The sequence below is a fragment of the Thermobia domestica genome, chromosome 11 (genome assembly GCF_964235325.1).
Source record: "Thermobia domestica chromosome 11, izTheDome1.hap1.1, whole genome shotgun sequence".
In the NCBI taxonomy this organism is placed as follows: Eukaryota; Metazoa; Arthropoda; class Insecta; order Zygentoma; family Lepismatidae; genus Thermobia; species Thermobia domestica.
The window spans coordinates 218,789,512-218,800,928 of NC_137464.1; the positions used below are offsets into that span (position 1 = coordinate 218,789,512).

Sequence of the window (11,417 nt, forward strand, 5' to 3'; positions counted from 1 at the left end):
CATCATCATCATCATCATCATCATCATAGGCATTCTGCCCTTATTGGCAGGTCACTTGCCGCAGCTGAGAAGCTTCCATGCTCCACGGTCCTCCGCTAACCTTTTCGTCTTCGCGTATGATCTTTCTGTTTTAATATCATCCATTAATTGTAGTCTCCTTCGCCCCTTCCCTCTCTTTCCCGCCACCATACCCTCTAGGACGTCCCTCATGATACAATCTCTTCTTAAACAATGTCCCAACCAGTTTCTCTTCCTCTTCCTAATAATATCTAGAAGTGTTCTTTTCTCACCCACCATTTCTAACACTCTCTCATTCGTTTTCCGCTCTACTCAACTAATTCTTTCCATTCTTCTCCACACCCACATTTCGAAGGCTTTCATTCTATTTTCGTCGCCTTTACGTAATGTCCACGTTTCCGCCCCATACAGTACAACACTCCACACGAAGTATTTTATGAGTCTTTTTCTCAACTCTATTCAAGGTCCCACAAAACAGACTTTTCTTCCTCCTAAAGGCTTCTTTCGCCATTCCTATCCTTGCTTTTATTTCACGTTCGCATTTCATGTCATTACTAAGAATACCACCCAGATATCGAAAACTATTCACTTGTTCTATTTTCTCCCCTCCCACTTTTATATTTGACACAGACCCCTTCGTTCCAATCACCATGGCTTTTGTCTTTCTAACATTTATTTTCATCCCATATTCTTCAAAGCCCTTTCTCATTTTTTCTAACATTTTATTGATTTTCTTTTCAGATTCTGCAAGAAGCGCCATATCGTCTGCAAATCTTATGCATCTAATCATTCTACCTCCTACCGAAATGCCATCATCATCATGTAGGCTCTTTTTCACTATCTCTTCTAGATAGACATTAAATAGTGTTGGCGAGAGGCAGCATCCTTGTCGAACTCCCCTTCCAATTGCACTCTCTTCCGTCAGTTCTTCCTCTATCCTAACACTTACTTGTTGGTTCATGTTTAAGTTTCTTATGAGTTTTCTATCTCTCAATTCGAACCCTACCTTGCGTTAGAACTCCCAACGACAATTTCCAATTCACGCGGTCAAAAGCCTTTTCTAGATCAATAAATACAACATACACCTCTTTCCCTTTTTCTATAAATGTTTCATCGATCGCCCTTAATAATCCAAATGCATCTCTTGTGCCCTTGCCTCTTCTGAACCCGAACTGCTCCTCCTGAACTTCTTCATTTGTTCTTCCATATAACCTTCTGTTCAGTATTCGGAGCAGAATTTTAGCTGCATGAGCTATAAGACTAATAGTTCTATAATCCTCACATCTCTCTGGGTTCGATTTCTTAGCCATCGGTATCACGATCGTCTTCAGAAAGTATTTTGGCCAATCTCCTGTTTCATATATTTCATTGGATAGTCGGAACAATTCTTTCTTTCCCTTGTCTCCCATAATTTTAATGAATTCGATTGGTATGTTATCTATTCCGATTGCCTTTCCATTCGTAATCTCGGATATAACCTTTTCAAACTCATCCCGAAGAATACTAAATCCTTTATCATCCTCGTCTACTTCATTTTCTACTTTAACATTTAGGCTACACGGTCTATTCCTATCCTCATGTAAGTCTTCAACGTATTCTTTCCACCTTCCTATCACCTCATTTCTCTCGCTGACTACCTTCCCATTCTTATTTTCTACTGCCATCGTAATATCCCCTTGTTTCCTCCGAAATTCCATAGATTTCATCTCCTTGTATATACATTTCCTCATATTCACAACTCTTTCTAATTCTTCTATGTCCCCGCATTTTCTTATGTCAAACTATTCCCTCGCTCTGTCTGTTTCTCTTCGTAATTCATTATTTAACTTTCTATACATCTTTCTGCCCTCTTCTGTATCAACCTGTTTCCACGTCTTCTCTCTCATTTTTTGCAACATCTGCTCTGTAAACCATGGTTTCTTAGCCATTTTGTGTAACCTACTGCTTCTTCTGCAGCCTGCTGTAAGCAACGTTTAATAAGTTCCCATCGTGCGTTACTCCTGCGCCTATCCTTTCCTCGTTTGAACATTTTGCTTCGAATTTTTAAACGAAAAGATTTCTTATTTCCTCGTTTTTAAACTTTTCAGTATTCAACACTTGTTGCCTACTTTTCTTCTGCCTACATTTTTAGCTGAATATCTACTTCGGCCAGCACAAGATTATGATCAGAGAAAATACCAGCCCCGGAAAGAGTCTTCGCGTTCTTTAAGCTATTCCGATACCTGTGCTGACTCATAACATAGTCTATCTGATATCTTCCGCCGTCTATTGGTGATTCCTATGTATATCTTCTTCTTTTGTGCTGATTGAACCAAATGTTCCCAATTACTACTGAATTCTGTCTACAGAAATTCACCAGTCCCTCTCCCCTTTCATTTCTTTTGCCTAAACCATATTTGAATACGATACTACCTTCCTGTTTTTCTCCCACAACTGGATTGAAATCTCCCATTAGAATTAGGCATGCTCCCCTCTTCTCCCTATCTATAATTTCTTCTATCTTATCATAATTTTTCTCTGTTTCTTCTGTTGCATGTCGTCGGTGCATATGTCTGTATCACCAGTAGATCCTTCGTTTTCCCTTTAAGTCTTAACATCATAACACTATCATCAATAAATTCTACTTTCACTACCTTCTCCTTTAAGCATTTTCCAAGAATTATTCCTACGCGATTATGGCCACGCTTTTCATTACTTGAGTAAAACATTCTATATTCTTCGCTGTTCAATACCCCATTACCTTCCCATCTAACTTCACAAACTGCTACCAAATCTAGGTTATTTTGTTTCACTTTTTCTTTAAGATTTTCTAATTTTCCTCCCTGTAACATATATCAATTAATAGACCTCATTGAGCTCAACAAAATGATTTCAGGGTAACTGCTAATGCTTAGTTTGAGAGACCAAAAGCGAACATTTATGGGGCTGAATAGTATCTCGTTCGTTGCCAATAATAGCTGATAGTTCTGCTGGAACGGAATGTATATTGCTATATTTACCTCGTATGTAGTGTATATGTTGTTAAACAACATCAAATCATGTTTGATACAGACATTTCGAACAGTGACACACACATACAACTTGTAAATCCAACATATCCATTTCGTATGATGACATAACTAATTCAATAATTTCCATTATTTCCTCCACATGCCTGAAATTTCGTCCTATATACAGAGTGTTCCAAAACAACACCGACAACTTTGGAGAAATTTCAGGCATGTGGAGGAAATAATGGAAATTATTGAATTAGTTATGTCATTGGATATGTTGGATTTACAAGTTCTATGTGTTTGTCACTTCTAGGAGTATCTGACATGATTTCGTGTTGTTTAACAGTTTTTTTTTTTTTAAATACATATACACTGGCTCAAAAACTTTTTATTATCTGAAATAATGTGCTTCCATAGATTTACAAGTTTTCACCAAATACGATCAAAATTGCACTGGGCGTAATAACGCCTACAAAATGAGTGCTCGAGTAGAAACAGTCTTTAGAAAATCTTACGAAGAACTGCGTATGATCAAGAATATAATTTACAAAATATAATGCAATCTTCGAGCTTATATGGGAAATGTGCATTTTCGTATTCGTATTGAAATTTCAATCCCGCCAATTTCAATGACCGTTAGAAAAAAGGAAGCCACGCAGTCGGTAGGATTCGAACCTACGCTCCCAGAGGGAATCTGATTTCTAGTCAGACGCCTTAACCACTCGGCCACGACTACACATGCTTTATATTCATTTTTCCATTCAACATCCAGTCGTCTGAGATTTTTGAATTGAATTGAATTTTTCTCTATTTCAGCGGGCGAGGTTCAGCCGGAGGCTGCTCTGCCACCTAACCCTTAGGCCCTATCATTATAAAGAAAAAAAAACAAAGATATAAATAAGATGCAAGACACAAATAACAACATAACATGATATATTCAATAATACTAAGGATAAACAAAACACTCAGTAAATGTAAATGTAAATGTAAAAAAAAAAAAAAAAAAAAAAAAAAATACTCATACCACTAGTCCAATTTCATAACAATTTCAGTCTAATTTCATACTGCAGTAAACCTTCCATATGTGCCAATGATCTCTAAATAATAATGTTTGGAGTGATGATTTAAATGAATTGTGCGGTTTATCAGTGATTGACTTTGGTAGGGAGTTCCAGATTCTTACTGCCGAAATTGAAAATGCCTCCCGTTATTTTTAAAGAATGCCGGGGCATATTCAGTTTATTACTTCCTCGGGTATTGTAACGGTGAATTTCTGATCTACATGTTAATTTATGATGCAAGTAAGGTGGTGTTTTATGTGAATTTATTTTGTATAGTAAATAACAGTATCGGAAATATCGTCTTCGGGACATGGTTAGGATATTGTTTTCATTAAGTACCGGCAGAATATGCTGAGACTTTCTGTAATTGAGAGAAAATCGTATAGAGTAGTTCTGTATTTTCTGTATTGCCCTAGTATTTTGAGTGGAGAGAGAGCTACCATATATTGAATCGCAGTAATCGAACAGAGGCAAAATGAATGTGTTAACAAGATATAGTCTTGTTTCTTGCGACAGGGTTTCTTGTATCAAGCAATTATGATTGGAACAAACTCAAATATATATATATATATATATATATATATATATATATATATATATATATATATATATATATATATATATATTAGTTGCTAATTTAATTCATATGTTAAACTAACCATTAAGGTTGGTTTAAAGGGACAAGTTTTGCCGATAGATGTCACTACAATCTTCGTATCTCTCCCATATATTTTTACCTTTCACGAAAATTCACGATTTCTCTTGCAAATTTCAACCTAGAGACTTCAAATTTTTAGAAAAGGAACTTCATAATTTATCGAAGACAATAATCCGTGCCGATTTTTTTATTTAGAATTTTGTTCATTGTTGAAATTGCTTCATTGTTGAAATGGTTATCTAAATCTTTAACAATGGAACTGTTTCAACAATAAAGAAAATTCTAAATAAAAAAAATCGGCATGGATTGTTCCCTTTGATAGGTTATAAAGTTCCTTCTCTAAAAATTTGAACTCTCTAGGTTGAAATTTGTAAAAGTAATTGTAAATTTTCGTGAAAGGTAAAAAAAAAAAAAAATACATGGGAGAGATACGGAGATTGTAGTGACATCTATCGGCAAAACTTGTCCCTTTACACTAACCTTAAGTTTTTTTTCGTTATATTAAATCTCATTGTTGCATGTGAAATGTTGCTGATTTTTTGCAGTTTTAACAGATAAGTCACTTATCAAAATTCTATCAAACCGTTTGTATTCTACGTAGTGTTACCCACGAACCGAGAAATTTATCGTCTCGTCTCGGAAATGAGATGAAAAGTACTATATTTTAAATTCGAGAAAAGGTGAAAAAGTTAACAAGTCTCGCGGACAATTCTAGTTTACCGAAGTCTCAGAATTCAAACATTGTTTTGGTGTTACCTGATTCACATAGTATAAAAAACTATAAATTGATAAAGTGATCGTAAATACAATGGAAGAGTATTTATTAGTGTCTAAAGGTACGCAAGTCATTACACAATATATTCGAATTATAAATATTATGGTTTAAATACCTATAGATCTTGCAAATTAATACATTATAATCGTATTCGATTTTATTATGTAATTTACTATCATCTGAATACATAGTGGCTCCTGAATATTTAATTTCTTCTTGTAAATAGATTAGATAAGAAATTATGAACGTTCGAACTTTCGTCATATGTCATTACATGATTTAGTATATTAGAAATTGAAATGAAATCTTTAAGTTTTACGTTCCACCTTTATGCCGGTTAAGCTGAAAGGGACGGTGATGACGAGAAATGAATGAAACGGTGGTATGAAGATAGTGAGAAGAAACGAGAGAACCCCGAGAAAACCCACGCACACGATATTTGTCCACCACAAAGCTCATTTGGCTCGAGCTGGGATCGAACCAAAAAGCCCATGCACCAGAGTTGAACGTTCTATCACTGAGCCACCGCGATTTAATATATTAAGGTTGAACTAATTATGTAATACAATTTAACTATTAAACTGTTTAAATGACAGACATGCTGTTATTTATTATTATTATTATTAAGGAAACTATCTATTTCTATATTTAAAATGTAAGGTACCCTACTTGCTGTATACATTAATTTTTGATGGAACGTTTCTGTCTGATGTTTGGTTAATTGTATATCATCATATATAGACTAATTACTCCGAAAATTTGTTTTTAGTTTAACCGTCCTACAATTATACTCCGAAGCAAGGGCGTACCCATGCAGGGGGTTCACCTGATACGACCCCCCCCCTCACCAAAACTTCGTAATTCAATATACATTTGTACACTTTGTTAACAAAACTGTAATTGTTTAGCAAAGAAATGATTAATGTAGCCTAAAGATTTTATCTTACATTTCATCTCTACCTTTTCTTGTCTTATGAAAGCACTCTATATTTCTGTTCATTTTTTTTTCTGAAAATATAGGACAGTACTTAACAATTATGTATTGTCTTTTAGGGAGAAAAATAACACCGGTCCAATACTATACAGATGTAGTACAGTAGTGTCATTTCAGATTTAGCTTGGGGGGGGCAAGATCCCTTGATATAAGTAAAATTTCGTGTTTTTCACTGACTTACTACTATTCTATTGATAAAATCTATATAAATCTCAAACTCAGGGGGGGCAAATGCCCCTCCCTGCCCCCCTAAATGACGCCCCTGATGTAGTAGTACTTTGTAGTATTGGACCTCACCCTAAACTTTGGACCTCTCGCAATAAAAAAAAATTGTGGGTGCACGCCTGCTCTGAAGTAAGGAAGACCATGACGATAACAGTGAAATTAACTCGAGAATGAAAAAAGTGGGAGAAAACGGAGGAATCCGCAAAAAATTCACGCACACAGAGTTTGTTCAATAAAAAAATCACTTGGTTCGAGCTGCGGTCTAACCAGAGAACCCAAGCTCCAGAGGTGAGGGCTGTACAGCGGGGGACACTTCTAAATGGTACAGCCATATGGAGATTTACGGCTAAGGTGTACCATTTAGAAGTGTCCCCCGCTGTACAACTGTGTGACCGAGGATCCTGTAAAACGATTTGTTTGTTAATGATATTAAATGGCAATTTACATTTCTGTTCCTATGACAATAGTCGTACCTTACGTGTTATCTTAAAGCTGTATTTTAATTATTTTTGTGCGATGCATTCCACGAAGGATATTATATAAATTTACCGAAAAAATAATTCTTGATGTGATGAAATTACCTAATTTAGAGGAAAGAGCAATTTGTTATTGAAATAAGATATATTAATCATATATTTTGTAATCTGCTTGCATGTTAGTTTTTTTTTTTTTTTTTTTTTTAATGTGATAAATGAATGACGAACTATAACTTTTAGTTAAGGATTTTCCTTAATATGTATTTTAATTAGTAAAAATTATTGTAGCTTTCTTCTCGTTGGAATAAGCTGGCTTATTTTTTTTAAAACCATAATGATTAATTATGTAGGTTGATTACAATATAGGCTTATCGTGAGGAGGTTAGAACGATTTCTGGATGATTAGCTTTCAATATTAAAGTTATGGATGTGTTTAGACTGGTTGTACTTTTATTTCCATAATAATAATAAAAATTAATAATAATAATAATAATAATAATAATAATAATAATAATAATAATAATAATAATAATAATAATAATAATAATAATAATAATAATAATAATAATATATCCACTTGTTCTGGCAACTGGGATCAGCGACCAGCCAAGAAGAAACTACCCCTCCGCCACTGTTCATGAAATTAATGCGATCTTCAATTCTGAATAAATCAGGTTACGTTAGATCTATTACATGAAGTTACGTTGTCTTCCCTATTAACATTCTTTGGAATTTCTGCGCATTCAAGAAACGTCTATAACCTTGGCGACGACGAGTATATTTCCACTGCGTGGCTCTTCCAAGCATGCGCTCTTCTCTTCGTATTGCACAATTTCAATGTTAGACACGGAAGATGAAGATAGAGGAAAAAAGATGAGTAAGTCTTGGTCTCTCACAATCACTGAGATGACTAAGAATGTTGAAATATTATTGCGTTCTTCTCTTTCCTTGTTTAGAGATGAAAAGTGCAATTCTTTATCCTTTTATTCTTAAAGGAACGAAAAAAAAGCAAGGTATAATGGAAGAACGCTTTGCCAAAAAGAATACACTAAAAATTGTTTTCCCAAAATATAAGATTCAGTTGCTCATGCAAATTACAAACGTAGATCCTTGAAAAATTTTGTTCAATGATTTCCATAAGTATTTAGAAATCTTAAAATATCGCAATAAATAAATAAATAAATATAAACGAACTAGTGATGCTGTACGTACATCGTTGCCTCCATAGGCGGCGCCAGGATTTTGGTAATGTGGGTGAAGGCTGGGAAGGGATAAGACATAGTAAAAATATTTACATTGTACGCAATAAAAACTTTTATGTACAGATTTAAAGAAACTTCATACATGGATACATGAGTATGTGAGTTATGGATTAATCAAAGAAATATAGAATTGTTAAGTGTACAAGGGGTACATATTTCTTTTCGCAATGGAATCAATTACAAGAGCTTTGGTTGAAGATATGGTTTCAATCTAAATAAGCAAAGTTCCTTGTTTTGATTTAAACATTTCAAGGGCAAATTAATATGCCGACATGCATACATTCAATAACAACTCAAGTAGCAATTACATGGCACTGTACGCCGAAGACGCTTTGCCAACACATCCTAACATGGTTGCCAGAACGCTCTGTATTATTGAGCCTCAATATTTCAAAAATAATCCTTAAGTTTTACTTAAAAATCTAGAAAAACACTATATAATGACAAATAACTTATGAGACACTTAACAAGTCACTCAAATATATCCAAACATACGAAACAATACAAAATAGAAAGGATTATTGTAGGAAATCTGAAAATCGAAGTTAATGTGGGTGCAGCTGCACCCACTGCACCCACTGTGGCGCCGTCTCTCACACTGATTCCAACCCCAAACTATAAAAGTAAGTCTCTAATCTTCACCAAAACAGATACTGTGTTCTAAAAATCTCAGTTCTTTTAAATAAATTTTTACTGAAGATATATGATGTAAAATCGGGGACTCCGTTATTATTGGTCTATTTGAACTCCAAGTAATTGAAATGATTGGAAATCCTCAGACAATGTTAAGCCATATTCGATCAAATTCATGTGACCCTGTGTAGTCGCTAACGCTGTGTAGTGTAGTAGCTGACGCTCTTGTCTTTGGTGCGAGCGGTCCTAGGTTCGATTCCTGGTGGGGACACTGGGTCGAAAAAGTGCAAAAGCTTTTCAAGCCAGCCATCCTGAGTGAAGTTTTTCTGGGGTTTCCTCATTCACACCAGACAAATGCCGGGGTGGTACCTAACATATAGGTCCTCCCTTTCCCAATCCCTTCTTTCTTCCTTTTCCTCGGATAATGTGATCGCCGAGGGTAGTCATTCCTCATACGCAGGGGTGCCCACAAGGGGGGGGGCTATGACGCAAACTGCGTCATTGAAATATTTGGGGGGTTAAAAATCTATATAAATATGTTTGAGGGGGTGTAAAAATTAATCGAAAAGATTTTTTTCATCGAAGAACACCTACGGATAGACAATTGAGGGGGGTGCGTCATGGACATGAGGGGGGGCACCACTGACATACGTGATGGCGTAACATGGCCATAAATGCCGAAAGCCCAGAAATCTAATTCCTAATTCGGTCAAATTCGATAAAAAAATAAAGAGAGTTATGGTAGAACATTTGTAATCACCTGTGGGAAGAGGGGAAGGTTAAGTGAGTATTCATTCCTGACTAAGCTCTCTCGGTTAAGTGGTTAGTTAGCATAAACGCCTTTGGCGTGAGAGACCCAGAGTCGATTATCGGCAGGAGTCCGTGTGGTTCGGATCCCACTTTAAGCTGTAGGTCCATGTTTCATATAGCCTCGCTGCTGAAAGGAACACTGAACTACAAATTTTAAAAAAAATCAATTCATTTTTGACTGAATTCAACTCCAAGCGGTGAGTATTATATGGATACCTCAATAAATATAAACACCATATTGTTTCGAAATCAAATAATTTGTACGGAAGTTCGTATAGATAATTTTTTATTTTTAACTCCAAGAGAGGAGATAGGTGTACTCTCTCGCTCTCGATTGATTTTAAATCCAAATAGTGAGAATGATTGTGAAACCTTAAAAAAAAAAGACATGTTGCATGAAAATCTAATATACAGGGTGTCCCAAAAATGTGTCACAATTTTTTGGGAACAGATTCGTCACAACAAAATTCGAAAAGAAAGTTCATATGGTCCTGTGCTCAAAAGTGGATAGTTTCCGAGTTAGACCTATAGGATGCAGAAAACGTGAAACGAGTGAACTTTAAAAAGTTCATGGCTCCACTGTTATGGGATCTATCTTAGTCGGATCAAGACATCACTGAGGAACTGCTGCTGAAATGACGCTAAACTTAAATCAATGTGAATTTTACTTTTTATGTAAAGTACTGCTCTTTATTTTGCGGAAACTTTGTATTACTCGAGCTCTGATTATCTTAGGCTAGTAAGGTTCATATTAGCTCGGATAATCGTGACTCTACTATAGTTTCCTTTCGGTCCTGGTTTCAACTCCCTATTAGTGTCGAATAAAAATATTGCTTCTTCAGGCACTTTGAGTTGAAAATTCACTAGACTTTCAACATTCGGAAATATGGGACATGAACTTCTATACGAAATCTTTATATAGAAACATAAAATTCACGGGAAGTGTATACCAAATTTAAATCTAATAAGTTTTACCAGTTATTGTAGAACAGAAGGACACACAAATGGCCATTGAGTCGAGTGGTAGAAGCTTCGTTACACTCGCTTCAATAACCTGTAATTCGATCTCAGGACATAAAAGTTTGTGGTTGACAATATGTCCACCTATTATTTCACAACTACTCACTTTCACCCGTTTTCTGTAGTCTACAGAACAGTAGCGTAATTTCAGATTTTGCCAGGGGGAAGTGGGGCAAGATTTCAGGATTTCAAATTTCATGACTTTTATTAGTATATTACTATACAATTTATTAAAAGTCATATAGTTCTCAAACTTACGGGAGGGGTACTTACTTCCCTGCATTCCCCAAACACGCCCGCGCTACAAACCATAAGCGTGGGATGTAAAACAAAGGTTTCATTTGAAAGTGATACGTTATGAAAATTCGATTTAGTGCCTTGTGGAACTGTCCTGTTAAATATAACTCAATCGCAGTCGGTAGGACTCGAACCTACGCTCCCAGAGGGAATCTGATTTCTAGTCAGACGCCTTAACCACTCGGCCACGACTGC

At 35.6% G+C, this 11,417-nt stretch overlaps 2 non-coding genes across 2 annotated transcripts; both read right to left on the minus strand.

Moving 5' to 3' along the window:
* Positions 1-3,665: 3,665 nt before the first annotated feature.
* TRNAS-AGA (transfer RNA serine (anticodon AGA)) lies at positions 3,666-3,747 on the minus strand. Its single transcript has one exon. It is a non-coding gene; the product is annotated as a tRNA-Ser (tRNA).
* A 7,588-nt stretch (positions 3,748-11,335) lies between these two features.
* Positions 11,336-11,417, minus strand: TRNAS-AGA (transfer RNA serine (anticodon AGA)). Its single transcript has one exon. It is a non-coding gene; the product is annotated as a tRNA-Ser (tRNA).